We start from the raw sequence: 24,693 nt of genomic DNA on the forward strand, positions 1-24,693 counted from the left end.
TATATATATATATATATATATATAAAACCTTGAATTAATAGGATAGTTTCCAACAAACCATAGAAGAAATCAAAAAAGAAATCAAAATATGTATAGAAATAAATGAAAATGAAAACACAACAACCCAAAACCTATGGGACACTGTAAAAGCAGTGCTAAGGGGAAGGTTCATAGCATTACAGGCGCACATCAAGAAACAAGAAAAAAGCCAAATAAATAACCTAACTCTACACCTAAAGCAATTAGAGAAGGAAGAAATGAAGAACCCCAGGGTTAGAAGAAGGAAAGAAATCTTAAAAATTAGGGCAGAAATAAATGCAAAAGAAACTAAAGAGACCATAGCAAAAATCAACAAAGTTAAAAGCTGTTTTTTTGAAAAAATAAACAAAATTGACAAACCATTAGCAAGACTCATTAAGAAACAAAGAGAGAAGAACCAAATTAACAAAATAAGAAATGAAAAGGGTGAGATCACAACAGACAACACTGAAATACAAAGGATCATAAGAGACTACTACCAGCAGCTCTATGCCAATAAAATGGACAACTTGGATGAAATGGACAAATTCTTAGAAAAGTATAACTTTCCAAAACTGAACCAGGAAGAAATAGAAGATCTTAACAGAACCATCACAAGCAAGGAAATCGAAACTGTAATCAGAAATCTTCCAGCAAACAAAAGCCCAGGACCAGATGGCTTCACAGCTGAATTCTACCAAAAATTTAGAGAAGAGCTAACACCTATCTTACTCAAACTCTTCCAGAAAATTGCAGAAGAAGGTAAACTTCCAAACTCATTCTATGAGGCCACCATCACCCTAATTCCAAAACCAGACAAAGATGCCACAAAAAAAGAAAACTACAGGCCAATATCACTGATGAACATAGATGCAAAAATCCTTAACAAAATTCTAGCAAACAGAATCCAACAACATATTAAAAAAATCATACACCATGACCAAGTGGGCTTTATCCCAGGAATGCAAGGATTCTTTAATATCCGCAAATCAATCAACGTAATACACCACATTAACAAATTGAAAGATAAAAACCATATGATTATCTCAATAGATGCAGAGAAAGCCTTTGACAAAATTCAACACTCATTTATGATGAAAACTCTCCAGAAAGCAGGAATAGAAGGAACATACCTCAACATAATAAAAGCTATATATGACAAACCCACAGCAAGCATCACCCTCAATGGTGAAAAATTGAAAGCATTTCCTCTGAAATCAGGAACAAGACAAGGATGCCCACTCTCACCACTACTATTCAACATAGTGTTGGAAGTTTTGGCCACAGCAATCAGAGCAGAAAAAGACATAAAAGGAATCCAGATAGGAAAAGAAGAAGTGAAACTCTCGCTGTTTGCAGATGACATGATCCTCTACATAGAAAACCCTAAAGACTCTTCCAGAAAATTACTAGAGCTAATTAAAGAATATAGTAAAGTTGCAGGATATAAAATTAACACACAGAAATCCCTTGCATTCCTATACACTAACAATGAAAAAACAGAAAGAGAAATTAAGGAAACAATACCATTCACCAATGCAACAAAAAGAATAAAATACTTAGGAGTATATCTACCTAAAGAAACAAAAGACCTATACATAGAAAACTATAAAACACTGATGAAAGAAATCAAAGAGGACACAAACAGATGGAGAAACATACCGTGTTCATGGATTGGAAGAATCAATATTGTCAAAATGGCTATTCTACCCAAAGCAATCTATAGATTCAATGCAATCCCTATCAAGCTACCAACGGTATTTTTCACAGAACTAGAACAAATAATTTCACAATTTGTATGGAAATACAAAAAACCTCGAATAGCCAAAGTAATCTTGAGAAAGAATAATGGAACTGGAGGAATCAACCTGCCTGACTTCAGACTCTACTACAAAGCCACAGTCATCAAGACAGTATGGTACTGGCACAAAGACAGAAATATAGATCAATGGAACAGAATAGAAAGCCCAGAGATAAATCCACGAACCTATGGACAGCTCATCTTTGACAAAGGAGGCAAGGATATACAATGGAGAAAAGACACCCTCTTTAACAAGTGGTGCTGGGAAAACTGGTCAACCACTTGTAAAAGAATGAAACTAGAACACTTCCTAACACCATACACAAAAATAAACTCAAAATGGATTAAAGATCTAAATGTAAGACCAGAAACTATAAAACTCCTAGAGGAGAACATAGGCAAAACACTCTCCGACATAAATCACAGCAAGATCTTCTATGACCCACCTCCCAGAATATTGGAAATAAAAGCAAAAATAAACAAATGGGACCTAATGAAAATTAAAAGCTTTTGCACAACAAAGGAAACTATAAGTAAGGTGAAAAGACAGCCCTCAGATTGGGAGAAAATAATAACAAATGAGGAAACAGACAAAGGATTAATCTCAAAAATATACAAGCAACTCCTGAAGCTCAATTCCAGAAAAATAAATGACCCAATCAAAAAATGGGCCAAAGAACTAAACAGACATTTCTCCAAAGAAGACATACAGATGGCTAACAAACATATGAAAAGATGCTCAACACCACTCATCATCAGAGAAATGCAAATCAAAACCACAATGAAGTACCATTACACGCCAGTCAGGATGGCTGCTATCCAAAAGTCTACAAGCAATAAATGCTGGAGAGGGTGTGGAGAAAAGGGAACCCTCTTACACTGTTGGTGGGAATGCAAACTAGTACAGCCACTATGGAAAACAGTGTGGAGATTTCTTAAAAAACTGGAAATAGAACTGCCATATGACCCAGCAATACCACTTCTGGGCATACACACTGAGGAATCCAGATCTGAAAGAGACACGTGCACCCCAATGTTCATCGCAGCACTGTTTATAATAGCCAGGACACGGAAGCAACCTAGATGCCCATCAGCAGATGAATGGATAAGGAAGCTGTGGTACATATACACCATGGAATATTACTCAGCCGTTAAAAAGAATTCATTTGAATCAGTTCTAATGAGATGGATGAAACTGGAGCCCATTATACAGAGTGAAGTAAGCCAGAAAGACAAAGAACATTACAGTATACTAACACATATATATGGAATTTAGATAGATGGCAGCGATAACCCTATATGCAAAACAGAAAAAGAGACACAGAAGTACAGAACAGACTTTTGAACTCTGGGGGAGAACGTGAGGGTGGGATGTTTTGAAAGAACAGCATGTATATTATCTATGGTGAAACAGACCACCAGCCCAGGTGGGATGCATGAGTCAAGTGCTCGGGCCTGGTGCACTGGGAGGACCCTGAGGAGTCGGGTGGAGAGGGAGGTGGGAGGGGGGATCGGGATGGGGAATATGTGTAACTATATGGCTGATTCATGTCAATGTATGACAAAACCCACTGAAATGTTGTGAAGTGATTGGCTTCCAACTAATAAAATAATATTTAAAAACAAACAAGCAAACAAACAGAAAATAATAAGATAGTTCCCTTCAACATAATTGGATAAATAAATCAATCTGTACCCTTAAAAATACACACATTCAACTTTTTCATGAGAAAAGTCTTTTTTGAGTCATATTAGGAAGAGGCGGCAAGAATACACAGAAAAACTGTACAAAAAGATCTTTGTGACCCAGATAATCACGATGGTGTGATCACTCACCTAGAGACAGATATCCTGGAATGTGAAGGCAAGTGGACCTTAGGAAGCATCACAATGAACAAAGCTAGTGGAGGTGATAGAATTCCAGTTGAGCTATTTCAAATCCTAAAAGATGATGCTATGAAAGTGCTGCACTCAATATGCCAGCGAATTTGGAAAACCCATCAGTGGTGACACTAATGGAAAAGGTCAGTTTTCATTCCAATCCCAAAGAAAGGCAATGCCAAAGAGTGCTCAAACTACTGCACAATTGCACTCATTTCACACGCTAGTAAAGTAATGTTCAAATTCTCCAAGCCAGGCTTCAGCAATACGTGAACTATGAACTTCCAGATAGATATTCAAGCTGGTTTTAGAAAAGGCAGAGGAACCAGAGATCAAATTCCCAACATCTGCTGGATCATTGAAAAAGGAAGAGAGTTCCGGAAAAACATCTATTTCTGCTTTATTGATTATGCCAAAACCATTGACTGTGTGGATCACAATAAACTGTGGAAAATTCTGAAAGTGATGGGAATACCAGACCACCTGACCTGCCTCTTGAGAAACCTGTATGCAGGTCAGGAAGCAACAGCTAGAACTGGACATGGAAAAACAGACTGGTTCAAAATAGGAGAAAGAGTACGTCAAGTCTGTATATTGTCACCCTGCTTATTTAACTTATATGCAGAGTACATCCTGAGAAATGCTGGAATGGATGAAGCACAAGCTGAAATCAAGATTGCCGGGAGAAATATCAATAACCTCAGATATGTAGATGACACCACCCTTATGGCAGAAAGTGAAGAACTAAAGAGCCTCTTGATGAAAGTGAAAGAGGAGAGTGAAAAAGTTGGCTTAAAGCTCAACATTCAGAAAACTAAGATCATGGCATCTGGTCCCATCACTTCATGTGAAATAGATGGGGAAACAGTGGAAACAGTGGCTGACTTTATTTTCTGGGCTCCAAAATCATTGCAGATGGTGATATGCAGCCATGAAATTAAAAGACACTTACTCCTTAGAAGGAAAGTGATGACCAACCTAGATACCATATTAAAAAGCAGAGACATTACTTTGCCAACAAAGGTCCATCTAGTCAAGGCTATGGCTTTTCCAGTGGTCATGTAAGGATGTGAGAGTTGGACTGTGAAGAAAGCTGAGCACCGAATAATTGATGCTTTTGAACTGTGGTGTTGGAGAAGACTCTTGAGAGTCCCTTGGACTGCAAGGAGATCCAACCAGTCCATCTTAAAGGAGATCAGTCCTAGGTGTTCATTGTAAGGACTGATGCTGAAGCTGAAACTCCGATACTTTGGCCACCTCATGTGAAGAGTTGACTCATTTGAAAAGACTCTGATGCTGGGAGGGATTGGGGGCAGGAGGAGAAGGGGACGACAGAGGATGGGATGGCTGGATGGCATCACCACCTGGATGGACATGAGTTTGGGTAAACTCTGGGAGTTGGTGATGGACAGGGAGGCCTGGTGTGCTGCAATTCATGGAGTCGCAAAGAGTCGGACATAACTGAGTGACTGAACTGATATGACTTAAATGGCTCAGAGACTAGGCTAAATATATTCATATTTCTTTCACATGTTATACCTATATCCAATTCTATTTTTCACATGGGCATTTTTAACATGACTCTTTACATGAAAATGAGAATCTACTTAAGGAAGTGGTCCTCTGAGTTTGCCAAATAGAATGTAGACCTGCCACAAAGCATTCAACTGTATAACCCTCCAGAGATTTTACTGTTTGAAGGCTGAGGTAATGGCATGCAAATTTCACTGCCACTGACATTTCTTCACTTACGAATTAACATGTATAAGACTCAAATTTTTTGGTATATTGAAAGAAATAATCCTCTACCTCCTACTACTATGCCTGCTTTCCATCTTGACTTTACTCTTTCTCTTAATGTTGAGTTTATATTGCATTTTTACCAAGAAAACATTAGCTTTTTGAAGAAAACTGTTATCGATATAAATAAGCATGCAGAAAAGTGCAGATATGTTAAATATGTTGAATCATTTGGATTTTTGATAAGTGAATCTACATACATTTAATTATTTTACTCAGCTTTTTACATTGTCAAATACTTTTAAAATATAAGAAAATGATAAAAATATTAAAAAATGATATTATAAAACAATTTTATTAATCATGAAATCCACATTCCAGATAACAAGACTACCACATATTCTTATTTTAGTTGCTATAAGTAAGTAAACAAAATTTTATAGATGAAAAAGTATATAACACTTATGGTTAACAGAGTTATAATCTCTATGGTTGTGAGAATACATTAAATTTCTTTAAAATATACAACTTTGTAAGGACTTTCTGAAGCTTTTATTTAATATTGATGTTGAGGGAAATGAATAATATGATTTGGTACTTGTAGATGCTTGTTGTGTGCTGGGGAGACTTTAATGGCTTCTGCATATATTAGCTTATCTAAGCAATGCAGCAATCTTATGATGAAGTTATTGACAGCATCCTGATTGTGTTAGTTGGCACACAGACAAATCTGATTCCAGAGATATTCTTTTTTACCCACAAGATTATACTGCCTCCCAGAGCATTGAGGAGTCAATTCTACACAACTATAATTTTTGGTATTTTAATTAAAATCTTAGAAGAGAGACCAACATTTTGGGTTGTACTCCTAATGTTTTGGTAATTTTTAAATATTTTTCATATGTGTGTATGTGTAATATATGTTATATATTATAAATAATATAATATATATAGCAGAAAGTAGTGTTAGTCACTCAGGCATGTCCAATTCTTTGTGATCCCATGCACTGTAGCCTCCCAGGAGCCTCTGTCGTTGGGGTTCCCCAAGGACAGAATACGGAGTGGGATGCCATTCCCTTCTCCAGGGGATATTCCTGACCCAGCCATTGAATTCAGGTCTTCTACATTGCAGGCAGATTCTTTGCCATCTGAGCCACCAGGAAGCCATATACAATATGTATGTAAATATTTATATACACATAATGTATACTCTTAGATTTTAGAGTCAGTTGTAATTAGAGTTTTGCTCACCATTCACCTCACTCTATAAATGATAATATGAGAGCCAAACTGACAAGCATCTCAAGCTCAGTTACTAGGCAGGGTCAAGAACAGGACTGTTTTCCTGATATCAGATCCTGCAGCTTCTGTTATGAAGTGAAGTGAAGTGAAATGAAATGAAGTAGCTCAGTCATGTCCAATTCTTTGCAACCCCATGGACTATAGCCTACCAGGCTCCTCCATCCATGGGATTTTCCAGGCAAGAATCTTGGAGTGGATTGCCATTTCCTTCTCCAGGAGATCTTCCTGACCCAGGAACTGAACCCAGGTCTCCTGCATTGGAGGCAGACACTTTACCATCTGAGCCATATAGTGGTCACCAAATCCTTATGATTCCTATTACAGTTGTCTATATGTGATATATAATATCAAGAAACACTTTGGATCCACAGAAAATTTCCCTAAGGAACATGGACAGCAGCTCAGGCATAATTTCATTACTTTAGCAAAATACAAGCTGTAGATAAAGTTAGCCAAATTTGTGTAACAAATAGTAAACTACCGTACATAATAATGAAGTTAGAATCTCCTTGAAATCCTTGGCAAATTTTTTCTTAAAATGTTGCATTGAATAATGTATATGGCAAAGGTAAATTCTGAGCCAGTTAAATGTTTCTTTATCACATTATAGTTAAGGCTCAGAAAATAAAAAATGCATCGTGCCTCTAGCCACACTCTTTATGGTGTTAAAAGTAATATTAAAAAACCACTTGGGTTGAAACTTATTTTATATTACACATATGAGACACACCTGGATTTGTCAAATGAAGTGAAACATGCAATAAATGTCCTCTGAGTTTACTAGAATACTAAAATTAGTGTTAATTTTCACACACTGAAAAGTAAACACGCCTGCAATGTATTACTTCAAGTGATAATAAGTAATAGCTTGACTAATTGACCTGCCTCTTGAGAAACCTGTATGCAGATCAGGAAGCAACAGTTAGAACTGGACATGGAACAACAGACTGGTTCCAAATAACAAAAGGGGTACGTCAAGGCTGTATATTGTCACCCTGCTTATTTAACTTATATGCTGAGTACATCATGAGAAATGCTGGAATGGATGAAGCACAACCTGAAATCAAGATTGCCAGGAGAAATATCAATAACCTCAGATATGCAGATGACACCACCCTTATGGCAGAAAGTGAAGAAGAACTAAAGAGACTCTTGATGAAAGTGAAAGAGGAGAACGAAAAAGTTGGCTTAAAGCTCAACATTCAGAAAACTAAGATCATGGCATCTGGTCCCATCACTTCATGTGAAATAGTTGGGGAAACAGTGAAAACAGTGGCTGACTTTATTTTGGGGGGCTCCAAAATCACTGCAGATGGTGATGACAGCCATGAAATTCAAAGACGCTTGCTCCTTGGAAGGAAAGTTATGACCAACCTAGATAGCATATTGAAAAGCAGAGACATTACTTTGCCAACAAAGGTCCATCTAGTCAAGGCTATGGTTTTTCCAGTGGTCATGTATGGATGTGAGAGTTGGACTATAAAGAAAACTGAGCGCCAAAGAATTGATGTTTTTGAACTGTGGTGCTGGAGAAGACTCTTGAGAGTCACTTGAACTGCAAGGAGATCCAACCAGTCCATCCTAAAGGAGATCAGTCCTGGGTGTGCATTGGAAGGATTGATGTTGAGGCTGAAACTCCAATAATTTGGCTACCTGATGCAAAGAGCTGACTCTTTGGAAAAGACCCTGATGCTGGGAAAGATTGAGGGCAGGAAGAGAAGGGGACGATAGAGGATGAGATGGCTGGATGGCATCACCGATTCAATGGACATGGGTTTGGGTGAACTCCGGGAGTTGGTGATGGACAGGGAGGCCTGACGTGCTGAGGTTCATGGGGTCATAAAGAGTCAGACACAACTGAGTGACTGAACTGCACTGAATTCTTAGCATTAAACTATAAATAAAGCTTTAATTAGTGAGCCTTCACAGAATTCCAAAACAAATTTTAACTTGAAAAATGAAAAAAAATAATAAAAGAATTTAGGTGTATTAATACAATTAAACTATGTTACATAGGGTTTATCAATGTTGCATTAACTGTGAGCTTGATGAGAAGAAGATGTTCACTTGTTTTGTTCATTAATCTTCAAATTCCTGCAGTGGTATCAGGACATAGGAGCTATGTAAGTAGTATTTGTTGAACAAATGAGCTTTTGTCATATCAGTTTTTATTTTTAAAGAAAATGGAGTCTGATTAATATTTGACAATTTATGTAAGAGATTTTTTTCCCCTGAAACTTTAAAATTAAAAATGTTATTTTGGATGCTTAACCCATGTAGTAGAAATAAAAGTAACTTATGTGAAAACTGTTAGGAAATTAGAGGGATATGTTAACGTAGCATGCATAAAACTGATATTTCTAAGAAAAGAAAAACACACCTTGCTCATAAATACATGAAAGTATCTAAAATCTCAAGAATAACAGAAGAAGATTATAAACAAAACAATTTTATCTACAATGTACAGTTAATATTTTTAAAGGCAATAAAGTTGTGCACAGGTGAAATTATAGGAAGGGCTATCAAATGACTTTGCTGTAATTTTCACATGCTTTCAGAGAGACTTTAATTACTTTATCAATATATAAGTCAGCATTTTCATATTTGCTATAGGCTGGGGTACTGAAATATGGCCCTATTTGGCTCATAAAGTAATTTCCATTATTGAAATATATTTTTTGTACAAAACAACAGATTTTTATTTGAATACTTTATTTCTGTTTTTTTTTTCCCCAATATGTTTGTTTTTCTTACTCATTACAGACATGGAATTATGAGAGAGTAACAGTCTCTTTATTTCCTAACTAATTTCAAAAACTGAGGGAAATGGACAAAGGAATAAAAATAGTTTTTAAAAAAATGAATTTGTTTAAGAAACTAGCAAAAATCAATTGCAAATGGCTCACAAGTAGAGGAATCATAGTGGATAGATTGAAAAAAGGCCCAAATGAAGAATGACATTGAGACACAATTTATAAGTTTTTTCTTAGGAAACACAGTAGAGATGGCAACCCACTCTACTATTCTAACCTGGAGAATTCCAGGGGAAGAGGAGCCTGACGGGTTACAGTCCATTGGATGACAAAGAGTCAGACATGACTGAGCACACAAGCATGCATGCAGAAAGTATCTAGTAATAAGTCTTAGTAGACCTCTGCTGACCCACTGAAAGGAGGAGTGAGAGTTGGAGTCAGGTGGAGGTTCTTAGCAAGAAGGCATTGGCCTCTCAACTGGAGGCAATTTCCCCAGCCATGGCCAGTAACAATTGTAATGAGCAGAGGCAGATGTCACAAGTAAATTAACGAGAAAGTCAGCATGCTATTATGATCATTTTAGATATTAGAAATTTTTTTAGATAACATCATGTGACTAGTTGTAATGAATATACTGCCTCCTCCAAATTCTTATTTCCATATCTTGATACAGTTTAAAAAAATTGGAGCAATACTTTAAAATGATATAACATTACTTAACATAGCACATTCTTATTTTTAAAATAGTAGATGATGTGTATTTATCCGGTTTTGAACTTAATTTTATCAAAAATACATGTAGATTAAAAGCTCAAATGGCACCACAAGGCTCCTTTAAAACCCTACCTTTTGTTCCCAGGAGTTGACGTCCAATTATTTGGACTGTTTCCTGTAATGTATTTTTATGCTTCTATATCCCTTTCTTACTTTTTTAAAATTGAATATTATCCATTGATTTTTTTCACTATAAACATTTAAAACTTTTACACTTTCCAGCCTTCTTTTTTTTTGGGGGGGGGGGGGCACTCCTGCTAACATATATCAACTTTTGTTTAAATAAATAAACTGCATTGCATTTTCTCCCATAGCTTGTCCATTTACTTGTTGGCTTTCCTGGAGTTAATAACTGCCTTGTTCTCTTTTTGTTTCTTTTTCTTTATGCCCATAATTAGTTCATCCTAACTCTGATGGAATATAAAAAATCCTTGTGTAACAGTCAAATAAGTAAAATAATCTACTTGCTGATCATTATTTTTTCTTTGAATATAAATGGCATGCTGAAGTTGGCTTGAACCAGCTCTTGAGAACTGATTGTGTAAATCTCTTCCCGAGTCAGAGGTCAGTTATGTTAGATTTTCAGTCCTGGTGGGAATATTTATACCACAGAAATTAACATAGTTTTTTAACAAAAGCCCATTAACAAAATGGGCTTTTACTTATTTATTTTTCTTGAATGTTAGTCAACAAATATTCACAAGCACAACACTTGATATAGCTAGCTGGAATAACTCTACCTACAGAGCATGGACTCTTTACACCTACAGAAATGTCATTTTTGCATTTTCTATCAACATCTTCTGACGGAAGACTTCTACCTTTCTCTTCTATTTCTTTCTCTTCTACCTTTCCTTTCTCTTCTTATGTTTTCAGAACCCCTTTTCTTGCTTTTGCTTAATCTACTCTCTTATTTTGATAAAAAATATCTCCTAATTATAGTTCCCCAAAGCATGGAAAATAGGTAAATATTGTATCTTTTTATTTTATTAATACTTTATGGGTATTTCCTAAATTTTATCTTTTGATCTTTCAGACTTGAATGTTATTACCTTTTGATTTCCAAGGTGTTTCTCTTATTTGTTGACCATTTTTTCTAAATGCATCATTTTATCTCATCTTTAAAAATATCTCTGAAAATAACAATTATTACTTAATTTTAATCTTATTCTTTTGTGGTGACTCCTATATTGCTCTCTTGCTTCAAAATTACTTTTGTATCTTTCTTTGGTGTCTGGCTTTCTTTTCAGAGGATCTCCTCATATACCTGCTGAATCAGATTTGTATTTAATAGCGATACTCTTAAAAAAAAAAAGATGGAAAATTTTCACGTAACAGGAATTCTTAAATGGGGTAACATTGTTAAAGGGAGTGTTAGGGGACTCATGGTGCCATAAAAAGTTACTATGGAGTCTGCACAGCTTAAACAACAGGGATTTATTTTCTCAGATTTGGAAGCTAGAAGTTCAAGATCATGGCTCCAGTTGATTGGATTTCTGGCAAGAGCTTTCTTTTTCACTTGCTGATGACCACCTACTTGCTATATTCTGACAGGTCCTTTTCTCAGTGCATGCATGAGGAGAGAGAGCAACCATATCTCTTTCTTATAAGGACACTAATCCTATAGGATCAAGGGCCTACTTTTATGGCTTTGTACGTGCGTGCATACTAAGTTGCTTCAATTGTGTCTTACTCTGTGTGACTCTATGGACTCTAGCCCACAAAGCTCCTCTGTCCGAGGGATTCTCAGGCAAGATTACTGGAATGGGTTATCATGACCTCCTCCAGGGAATCTTCCCGACCCAGGGAGTGAACCTCTGTCTCTCTCTTATTTCTCCTGCGTTGGCAGGCAGGTTCTTTACCACCAGTGCCACCTAGGAAGCTGATGACTTCATTTAATCTTAATTATTTCCTTAGAGGCCTCATCTCCAAATATAGCCACACCAGGAGCTGAGGTTTCAATATATGAATTTTGATGGAACAGAAACCAATCAGTCTCTAACAGAGGATCAAGTATCAGATTTTCTTTTTTTAATATTTTTTTTCATTTATTTTTATTAGTTGGAGGCTAACTACTTTACAATATTGTAGTGGTTTTTGCCATATATTGACATGAATCAGCCATAGATCCACATGTGTTCCCCATCCCGATCTCCCCTCCCACCACCCTCCCCATCCCATCCCTCTGGGTCTTCCCAGTGCACCAGCCCCGAGCACTTGTCTCATGAATCCAACCTGGACTGGTGATCTGTTTCACCCTTGAGGTATACTTGTTTCAATGCTATTCTCTCAGAACATCCCACCCTCGCCTTCTCCCACAGAGTCCAAAGTCTGTTCTGTACACCTGTGTCTCTTTTTCTGTTTTGCATATAGGGTTATTGTTATCATCTTTTTAAATTCCACATATATGCATTAGTATACTGTATTGATCTTTATCTTTCTGGCTTACTTCACTCTGCATAATGGGCTCCAGTTTCATCCATCTCATTAGAACTGATTCAAATGAATTCTTTTTAATGACTGAGTAATATTCCATGGTGTATATGTACCATAGCTTCCTTATCCATTCGTTTGCTAATGGGCATCTAGGTTGCTTCCATGTCCTGGCTATTATAAACAGTGCTGCGATGAACATTGGGGTGCACGTGTCTCTTTCAGATCTAGTTTCCTCGGTGTGTATGCCCAGGAGTGGGAATGCTGGGTCATATGGCAGTTCTATTTCCAGTTTTTTAAGGAATCTCCACACTGTTTTCCATAGTGGCTGTACTAGTTTGCATTCCCACCAACAGTGTAAGAGGGTTCCCTTTTCTCCACACCCTCTCCAGCATTTATTGCTTGTAGACTTTTGAATAGCAGCCATCCTGACTGGCATGTAATGGTACCACATTGTGGTTTTTTCACTGATAATGAGTGATGAGCATCTTTTCATGTGTTTGTTAGCCATCTGTATGTCTTCTTTGGAGAAATGTCTGTTTAGTTCTTTTGCCCATTTTTTTTTTTGAGCTTTCTAAAAATGCCTTTTTTAAAAAATATACTGGAATATAGTTGATTACAATGTTGTGTTAGTTTCTGCTATAGAGCAAAGTGAATCAATTATACATATGTATATGTATAGAGTTATACATATGTATATGTGTAAGTTTTTGGATTCTTTTCTCATATAGGTCATTAAAGAGTATTGAGTAGAGTTCCCTGTGCTATACAGTAGGTTATTATGAGTTACCTATTTTATATACAATAGTAGTTATCAACTTTATATAAAGTAGTGTATATGTTTTAATCTCAATCTCCAAATGTAACCCTTCCCTACTTCCCCCTCTGGTAACTGTGTTTTCTACATCTGTGCCTATGTTTCTTTTTTGCATATAAGTTCATTTGAACCATTTTTTTAGAGTCAACATAAATTGGTATCATATGATATTTAACTTTCTCTGACTTATAACTGAGAGATGACTTTCTCTGTCATATTTCACTCTGTATGACAATCTCTAGGTCCATCCATGTTGCTGTAAGTGACAATATTTTGGTTTTTTATGTTTGAGTAATTTTCCATTATATAGATATATAGACCGCATCTTTTTATCCATTCATTAGTCAGTGGACATTCAGATTTTTCCATGTCTTAGCTATGGTAAACAATGGTACAGGGGACATTGGGGAGCATGTATCTTTTTGAACTATAGTTTTCTCTAGATATCTTTCTAGGAGTGGAATTGCTGGATAATATGGTAGCTCTGTTTTTAGTTTTTTAAGGAACTTCCATAATGTTCTCCCTGATAGCTCAGTGGGTAAAGAGTCTGCCTGCAAAAGTAGGAGACCCCAGTTCTATTCCTTGGTTGGGCAGATCTTCTGGAGAAGGGATAGACTACCCACTCCAATATTCTTGGGATTCCCTTGTGGCTTAGATGGTAAAGAATCTACCTGCAATGTGAGAGACCTCAGTTTGGTCCCTGGGTTGGGAAGATCCCCTGGAGAAGGGAACAGTTACCCACTCCAGTATTCTGGCCTGGAGAAGTCCAATGCATCACAAAGAGTTGGACAGGACTGAGCAACTTTCACTCACTCATACTGTTCTCCACAGTGGTTGTACCAATTTACACTCCTCGCCACATACCCTCTGTGGCCTTTACTGTTTGTAGACTTTTTAATGATTCCATTTTGACTGGTGTGAGGTGATTGATACCTTATTATAGTTTTGATTTGCATTTGTCTAATAATTAGTGATGTTGAGCATCTTTTCCTGTGCCTCTTGGACATCCTGAAGATCCCCCACCCCCTTTTTTAAAAAGGATTTCTTTCTTGTGACAGTTTATTTAGAGAAAATTATTTAATCTAACTGAGATGAATATGTATGTACACACTTGATTATCAATTTTCTAAGGGACTGAGCCATTGAGTGGCATTAGAAGTAGGCCTTATAGTTCAGTGTGTTGAAAAACTTAATAGAGTATTCATTTTAGAAGAAAATTTATTTCCATAACTAATAGTGAAATGTTTATTTTTTCTTGTTGTTTAGGAAATTAACACTCCAACTTCTGATTAACTTAATATGTAAATCATATAGGGATATGATACTGATAATTGCATTATTAAGTACCTTTTTGATGCAGATGTATAGAACATAATATGATTATACATGTTTAAGTCTGTTTGCAAACTCAGCCAAATGCTTCTATTATATCTTCATTGGTTACTGTTGGAAACTTAAAATTTTAATTTGTAACTTTTGAAGTAATAGATAATATTTTTAATGTTGAAAATATCATGACAGATATTTTATGATAAATACTGAATATGATTTTATTAGTTTAAAAAAAGCTTAGTGAAGCTGTGAATGAATGCTCACTAAATTTCTTGAAGTTTATCATCAAATAGTTTACATTTTACAGATGTCAAATATAACTGAGAATGTATGCATAATAGAGATTCTCTGTGAAGTGTTTATATTATGTGAAGTGTACATAGAAAAAAAATAAATATTCACTATATTGTGAGCCAACTAAATGTGCTGAACATATAATAAAAAGGAATGAAAATAATCAGCAAAAGAAAATAATAGTGTTTTTAGTTAGAAAATAACAGAATGAATTATTAAATGCATTCATGTATTAATATTAAAAGTTAAGTAATTGAATGACTTAAGTGTCTTAAGAAACAAAGTGATTGCTTAAGAAGCCTATCACTTATCTAAAGGAAAGTATTCAATTTAGAAGATATTTCATAGAGAGCCAATGAAAATTTTGGATGACCTAATAAGAGATAAAAATGATGGATTTTAGAATTGATTTTGAGTTGCTTTGAGGAGTCTTCTTTAAAAAGATATTAGACCCTACAGGAAGAAAAGCATGTTTAGTATATTATTTAGCTGTTTACACAGAAATATGTAGGAAAAAGAATCTAAATCTTGGTATAATGGATTTTATGGAACAACAGACTGGTTCCAAATAGGAAAATATACGTCAAGGCTGTATATTGTCACCCTGCTTATTTAACTTATATGCTGAGTACATCATGAGAAATGCTGGAATGGATGAAGCACAAGCTGGAATCAAGATTGCTGGGAGAAATATCAATAACCTCAGATATGCAGATGACACCACCCTTATGGCAGAAAGTGAAGAAGAACTAAAGAGACTCTTGATGAAAGTGAAAGAGGAGAATGAAAAAGTTGGCTTAAAGCTCAACATTCAGAAAACTAAGATCGTGGCATCTGGTCCCATCACTTCATGGAAAATAGATGGGGAAACAGTGGCTGACTTTATTTTGGAGGGCTCCAAAATCACTGCAGATGGTGACTGCAGCCATGAAATTAAAAGACGCTTACTCCTTGGAAGGAAAGTTATGACCAACCTAGACAGCATATTAAAAAGCAGAGACATTACTTTGCCAACAAAGGTCCATCTAGTCAAGGCTATGGTTTTTGCAGTAGTCATGTATGGATGTGAGAGTTGGACTATAAAGAAAGCTGAGTGCCAAAGAATTGATGCTTTTGAACTGTGGTGTTGGAGAAGACTCTTGAGAGTCCCTTGGACTGCAAGGAGATCCAACCAGTCCATCCTAAAGGAGATCAGTCCTGGGTGTGCATTGGAAGGACTGATGTTGAAGCTGAAACTCCAATACTTTGGCCACCTCATGGGAGGAGCTGACTCATTTGAAAAGACCCTGATGCTGGGAAAGATTGAGGGCAGGCGGGGAAGGGGTTGACAGAGGATGAGATGTTTGGATGGCATCACCGACTCAATGGATATGAGTTTGGGTAAACTCTGAGAGTTGGTGATGGACAGCGAGGCATGGTGTGCTGCGGTTCATGGGGTCACACAGAGTCGGACATGACTGAGCAACTGAACAGATTTCAAATAACTTAGAGTTTTTTTCTTTTTGGTCACAAACTTATCTACTGTAGGCATTGCTGTTCCCCTTCAAATCATTTTGAAAGTCTGATACGATATACTTCAGGGTTTGTACCTCAATCAAAGCATATATTGTCAGTAGATGGAAAATATCAACATTGTTGGAAATTTCCAAAATTAATATCTAAAAGGAAGAATAATTACAGAGGTATGGTTATACCTTATGATCACACACAAGGTCATAGTTTTGCTTCTTTGGTTTTCTAAGTAGAATGTCATTTCTACACATGGGACTCCAGTCTGTTTTTGTTTTACTGACTTCATCACCATTGTGAGGTAAATGCTGTATGTTGGTTTTCTGATATGATAGTGTATGATAAAATTTCCTTTCATTTTGAGATGAACATAATTGATTTTAATTGAACTGCAAATAATAATAAAAAAAAAAGCAATATCACACTAGAGACTAAAACTCCAATTAAGCATATTTAGGGGCCTGTTAACTTAGATTAACTTAAGTACTAGATATTTTATGCAGTGAGACAGACATAGTAAATAGATTCAGTGGAAATCAAAACATGACAAGCTAAATTAGGAAGCCCGACTTCAAAGACTTAGATGTAATTAAATAAAACTTTAAAATGTCACAAAATAGAAATTTTGGCATCTTTATGCTAAGAAGTGATCTTTACTTAATTAATATTTCTTTAATTTCTTTTTTGGAAAGCCCAAATTTGAATGTTGTCTCCAACTCTCTACATTCTTGAAGAAGTAACAGAAAAACAAAACAAAACAAACAAAAAAAAACTTGCTCTCTTATTTAGATCATTCTCCTTCAACATCTTTTATTCTCAAATGAAAGAAAATTACTGTCCCCCCTTTCCTTCAAACTTTAAGTTCACTCACTTTGGAGGAATAAATAAGCTTTCACTGGGCACTTGTGTCCTTAGCTTTATGTCAAAATTCCTCTTATCTCTTGCTTTTATTTTATGTAACCTACTTATCATGAGTAATCTGAGCTTTATCCCTTCTGAGACTCTTCTCTTCCTTCACACTTGAATTACTTGTGGTCTAATGAAGAAATTTCAGTAAATGCCTCTTGATTAATCCTTAATCTAACTGTACCTTAAGATTCATTGTTGTTGTTTAGTTACCAAGTCGTGTCCGACTCTTTGCAAACCTATGGACTGTAGCCTGCCAGGCTCCTCTGTCCATAGGATTTCCCAGGCAGCAATACTGGAGTGGATCTCCATTTCCTTTTCTGACAGTCTTCCCTACCCAAGGATTGAACCTGCGTCTCTTGCATTGGCAATCGGATTCCTTACCACTGAGGCACCTTCCAACTTTCCTTTGCCTAGTATATTTTATAAAAACCCTACCATCATTCGGGAGACTATGCCATCTGTACATCTTCCAAAAAGACTTTCTAGGCTATTTAATCCTACAGAGATCTCTGTACTCATAGAAATTGATAGCACTTTAAATATTTTTGTTTTGTATCCCTTGTTATTTGCCTAATCATTTGACTTTTGTCTTATTTTAATGCTTTTGTTTATTTTGTGGTGGTTGTTCAATCACTAAGTCGTGTCCAACTCTTGTGGGTTGCAGCCTGCCAGGCTTCTCTCTGTCCTCATCTACTTTCCAGAGTTTGCTCAAATTGATGTCCATTGAGGCAATTTCTTATATTCCTGCCTTATTTTTAACTACATTCTAATCCCACTGAGACAGAACTATATCATTCATTTCATTTATAACCCTAGTCAACAAAATACTTAGTTGTAGGTTTAAGTATGTATTTGATGAAATGAGTTAGCAAAGGAAGGCAAGAGGAGGAAAAGGAGGAAGGAAGGAAGGGAAAGGAGGTAGAGAGAGAGGGAGAGAGGGAAGGAAATAGGATTGATAAGATCTGCCTGAGACTCTGATAAATAGTCAGCCAGTATTCTGCTTATTCTGCTTAAGTACTTATTAAAACTTAAAAAACATTGATTTTATGCAATGCTGTAAATTTAATGAAATAATTCCATCATCTTTCTTAAAAGAGAAAATAATAAAATATTACTGGAAAGCATGGGTGGTCACTGGGTCTAATATATCACTGCCATTTTCTCTTGGTCAATTATTTTATGCATTCGTAGGACAGAGCACTTAAAATTGGTTAAAAAAATAATGCAACTCAGGTCCTTGTAACACTACTGTATCCTTCTACAATTTAAAAAATATTAGAATGCATTATCAAATACTTCATAGTACCCATAGAGCTTGTCAAATGAATTGATTGTTTTGGTTTCTTTAAATGATCCCACCATGGTTAATCAAGAAACAATTTGAAAACAATATCCTCGGTTAGAATGGAACTATTGTTTATGTCATTATTTTTCAAATGATAAATTTCAGGTTGTCAATTTAGAAATGGCCTAGATGAAAATAGCTTTATATTAAAGACTTTCATTGACATAGACTGATGTTATTTTGCCTTCTGTATTCAATCAGTCTACTCATTTGAGTTTATGTTCTTTTAATTCTTGATATTTTAAAAATGTCCTTCATTCTATCAGTCTTTCCTTGTATATTACATCTGTTATCAAATAATTCTTTCAAAATAAGCTCATTCCCAGATAGCTTTTGGCTGATTCACTAAACAAAGGGATGATAAAAATGCTTTTGTTTAGAATGATACTTCACAAAATGAACACATATCTAGTAATAAGTATTTATGACATTTTATTTTACATTAGGTACCCCCCCAAACAGATATACTTGTAACCACTTTATGTGTAATTTAAATACTGACTACAGATACACACTCAAATAATATTTCCTGATTGAAACATTTTATTCTGTTAATTCAGTCAATGTCTACTACATTATGTGTACTGTTTCAAATGCTCTGGATACAAATTTAGAAGAGATATAAAATTTCTTTAAGAAATGCTCAGGGCAATGGCAATATAGACTTACAATTTTGTCCTGATCTCATTTTCATGAGATCAGGGAAATCTACTTAAAATTTTTGAATTATGAATTAAAAGATGAAAACATTTCATTGAATGAACAGTTAACAAAAACATTCCAAAATGTAAGATCATGTGAAAAACAGGAATGGGAAAGTTTGGGGTGACTTTTGGTTGATTGGAAGTGTAATAAGACTGAGATATGGTGCATGATATGAAAAAAGAGAGAGAAGAAAAAAAATTGGTATGGCTTAAACTCTTAAGCATCATGTGCACCAAGGTAAAATGTTTGCCCCCTTTTATTTCCCTTACAGTGGGAGATATGAAATGATACTTGTAGGAAAGTAATTATAATAATAGTAGAGAGATCAGATTGGATACATTAAATTAGATATAATGGAGCTTAAAATCATAGATTTAGGAATTTTTCCAGTAGTTTGAGTGAGAGTAATCAGGAAATTACCTGGGTTTAGGACTTGGTTCTCTCTCTTTTTTCTCTTTTCTGTCTACATTCATTTACAAATCTATCTCATTTCAACTTAGAGCATTACATCACAACTTTCTAGATATTTGTCCTCAGTTTCAGATTTCTGTATCTTACTACCTAATCTTCATTTCCTCATAGTTGTAGAATTGCCATCTCACACTGTTAACATACCAAAAACTGAACTTTGGTACCATCTACCAAACTCTATCTGAAATTTTCTTCAGATGAAGCAGTTTTTCCATCTCCATTGAGGCTGAACCCATCTTGGTTGCTCAGGAAGAAATAATTTGAAGTCATCTTTTTTCTCCCATTTACATATCAAATTCAGAATCTGATGACATCTCATATACAACTGCTACTACACTCTTCTCAGAAGCAACACTTCATTTGGATTAAAGACAGAGGAATGGATAAAGAATTGTGGTACGTATATACAACGAAATACTACTCAGTCATAAAAAAGAATGAAATGATGCTGTTGGCAGCAACATGGATGTACCAACCTACAGATTGTTATGCTGAATGAAGTAAGTCAGACAGAGAAACACAAATATCACGTGCTATTGCCTATATGTGGAATGTAAAAAAATGGTACAAAGGAATTTATAAAACTGAAATAGAGTCACAGATGTAGAAAACAAACATGGTTTCCAGGGGATAAAAAGGAAGGGATAAACTAGGAGATTGGGTTTAACATATATGGACTACTATATAATTAATAAGTAACTAATAAGGACCTACTGTATAGCACAAGGAACTGCACTCAGTGTAATGATCTATAGGGGAAGAGAATCTGGAAAAGAGTAGATATACATCTGTATGTGTAACTCACTCACTTTGCTGCGCAGCAGATACTAATAGAACATTGTATCAGTTCAGTTCAGTTCACTTCAGTTGCTCAGTCCTGTCCGACTCTTTGCGACCCCATGAATTGCAGCACCCCGGGCCTCCCTGTCCATCACCAACTCCCAGAGTTTACTCAAATTCATGTCCATCAAGTCGATGATGCCATCCAGCCATCTCATCCTCTTCATCCCCTCTCCTCCTGCCCCCAATCCCTCCCAGCATCAGGGTCTTTTCCAATGAGTCAACTCTTCGCATGAGGTGGCCAAAATATTGGAGCTTCAGCTTCAGCATCAGTCCTTCCAATGAACACCCAGGACTGATCTCCTTTAGGATGGACTGGTTGGATCTCCTTGCAGTCCAAGGGACTCTCAAGAGTCTTCTCCAACACCACAGTTCAAAAGCATCAATTTTTTGGTGCTCAGCTTTCTTCACAGTCCAACTCTCACATCCATACGTGACCACTGGAAAAACCATAGCCTTGACTAGACGGACCTTTGTTGGCAAAGTAATGTTTCTGCTTTTAAATATGCTATCTAGGTTGGTCATCACTTTCCTTCTAAGGAGTAAGTGTCTTTTAATTTCATGGCTGCAGTCACCATCTGCAGTGATTTTGGAGTCCAAAAAAATAAAGTCTGACACTGTTTCCACTGTTTCCCCGTCTATTTCCCATGAAGTGATGGAACCAGATGCCATGATCTTAGTTTTCTGAATGTTGAGCTTTAAGCCAACTTTTTCACTCTCCTCTTTCACTTTCATCATGAGGCTTTTTAGTTCCTCTTCACTTTCTGCCATAAGGGTGGTGTCATCTGCATATCTGAGGTTATTGATATTTCTCCTGGCAATATTGATTCCAGCTTGTGCTTCATTCAGCCCAGCGTTTCTCATGATGTACTCTGCACATAAGTTAAATAAGCAGGCTGACAATATACAGCCTTGACGTACTCCTTTTACTATTTGGAACCAGTCTTGTTGTTCCATGACCAGTTCTAACTGTTGGTTCCTGACCTGCATATAGATTTCTCAAGAGGCAGGTCAGATGGTCTAGTATGCCTATTTCTTTCAGGATTTTCCACAGCTTATTGTGATCCACACAGTTAAAGACTTTGGCATAGTCAATAAAGCAGAAATAGGCATTTTTCTGGAACTCTCTTGCTTTTTCCATGATCCAGCGGATGTTGGCAATTTGATCTCTGGTTCCTCTGCCTTTTTTAAAACCAGCTTGAACATCTGGAAGTTCACAGAATATTTGGCTGTATCCCAAGTGCACAGACTAAATAACAGTTTTTGTGCAATTTTACAATAATCTTGACATAAAATATATGGAACTGGGTTTAAATCTTAAGTAATAATAATGATTTATCTGAAACAAGACCGGGAGCTGACTGTGGCTCAAATTCAGGTAAATCATTATTGTTACTTAAGATTTAAACCCAGTTCCATATATTTTATGTCAAGATTATTGTAAAATTGCACAAAAACTGTTATTTTGTCTGTGCATTTGGGATACAGTCAAATAATATGCACAATATAGAGAGTTTTAAATACATATAAGACCTGGAGGAGGGCATGGCAACCCACCCCAGTATTCTGGCCTGGAGAATCCCCATGGATAGAGGAGCCTGTCAGGCTACAGTCCATGGAGTCACAAAGAGTCAGACACGACTGAGTGACTAAGCACACAAATACATATAAAAAGATGATTGATTGGAACTTAATTTGAGTTGTGTCCACTAACATTCAGTTTTATGAAGCAATTTTAAATGTACAGTACTTGTATAAAAATTATGGCTACTGGTTTTCATATAATATGATTTGCACAAATTTCAGACAAGATAATTGATAAAACTCCGAGCTTCAAAGTCTAGTCTGTCCTGAATAAATACAGCATCCTTTTAAAATAAGATTATCTCAGCTGCTTGTTTTATACAATTTTTTTCCCTTGTATAATTCAATAGTGCTAGTTGCCCACAAACAAGGAGTACTTAATGATTTAGGAGACAATCTGAAAGACATAAAAATCATTTAGGCAGTTAATAAGCATGTAATAGTCTAAGTAGACCTTAAATTAATATATTTAAAGATACATTATTTAAACATTTTAAAAATTAGACTTTCAAAAATAAAAAGAAAGCCACCAAAACTTCACCCAAATTACATAGAATTTGCATATTTTAAAGTAAGCATTGACTGAAACACTTTATTCACTCATAGCTTCTGAACTTTCCTGTGCTTTAAAACTAATATTGACAATTCCTGGGTTAGAAATAATATTCACAATTGTGTTTAGTTCTTACTGTTCTTACTCAGGGACTAAGTACACATTATTAATCAACAATTCATATCCATAAATATATGCAATTACTTATAGTCCTGATCATAAATCTAACCAAGACAGAGTATTAATATAAATATTAACTCTTTACTTTTTTTTTTTTTAACTCTTTAAAAGATAGTTTTTATCTGCGTTCTACCTTTTCCACAATTCATACACCAAAAAAGGAAAATCTTGAGAAAGATACAGGACATTTATCGGTGATGGTAAAATGTAAGCCACAGAAGGACAGTATTGTCTGCTGTTTCCTTGTGCCAAGCACATGGTGAAGTTTGCAATAAATGCTTGTTGAGTGAATTGCTGAATAAATAAGTGTCTCTGTAAGGTAGTGGAATATGGTTAACTCAGATAAATTGTATTTGCTATTGTGGATTACAGAGATATTGCCTAATTCTTGACCAAATTCCGGTCTTATTTCAAAAAAAAGGAACATGAATGGGTACATTTAAGCAGCCAATAGTTCCTGCCATGCACACGCTGATTAGGATACCTAAAGGATGACCTTGTATTATCTACTTTAAATTTAAACATGTGGAAATCCTGGTATAACAGTTCATAGCAGTAAATTAAAGCATCTGGAGGATAGTTTATAGTTCTTATAAGTGAAAGTCAGACCTTTCACATTTTGTTGAAATCATGAATTAGCAATTTGAAGACATTAAATAGCATTTAAAATAACTTTATATTTTAAGAATATTGTGAAAATCCAACTATATGAATAGAGACATGTTTTCTTATGGTGATATGGGGGTATAACTGAAAAAAAAAAGAGGTCTGATTGTGTGATAGGAGCAAAGAAATTTATTACGCAAATATTAAAGTATCTGTTATGGCAATGCCTACTAAGCTCAATGAAATATTAAAAAATGCCATTGCACATGGTATATGCCTTCAGCCATTCAAAAGTTTCTGATGAAAAAAAAAGGATGTTGAAAAATGACAGTTGCAGATAACAGTGAGGTCTACTAGAGAGGGATAAATAGTAGAGGAGAAAAGAATAATCAAAATATTTAAAATAATTTGAGGAGATCTCTGCTATTTTATCTATCTTTCAAAAAGTGGACAGAAATTTATAGGATGGGGATCAAGATATATTAAGTGATATAACCTGTAATTAAATTAATAACATCTTATATACAAAATGTATTTTAATTTTCTATTAGTTTGCTAGTACTGAAGTAACAAACTAACACAAACAACTTATATTGGTTTAAAAAGCAGAAATTTATTTTGTCCCAGATTTCTGGAGACTAGAATTCCAACATCAAGGTGTTTATAGGATTGCTTCTTTCTGAGGGTTATATGGGAAAGAATTTCTTCTAGGTCTCTCTCATTGTCTTTATGTTCATATCATTTTCTGGTATGCCTATCTTTAAATGATATCTTTTTATAAGGACACCAATCATATAGGATTAGGGCCCACTCTACTAATAACCTTACTGTAACTTGAATACCTGT

The sequence above is a fragment of the Muntiacus reevesi genome, chromosome 13, assembly GCF_963930625.1.
Source record: "Muntiacus reevesi chromosome 13, mMunRee1.1, whole genome shotgun sequence".
Classification (NCBI taxonomy): domain Eukaryota; kingdom Metazoa; phylum Chordata; class Mammalia; order Artiodactyla; family Cervidae; genus Muntiacus; species Muntiacus reevesi.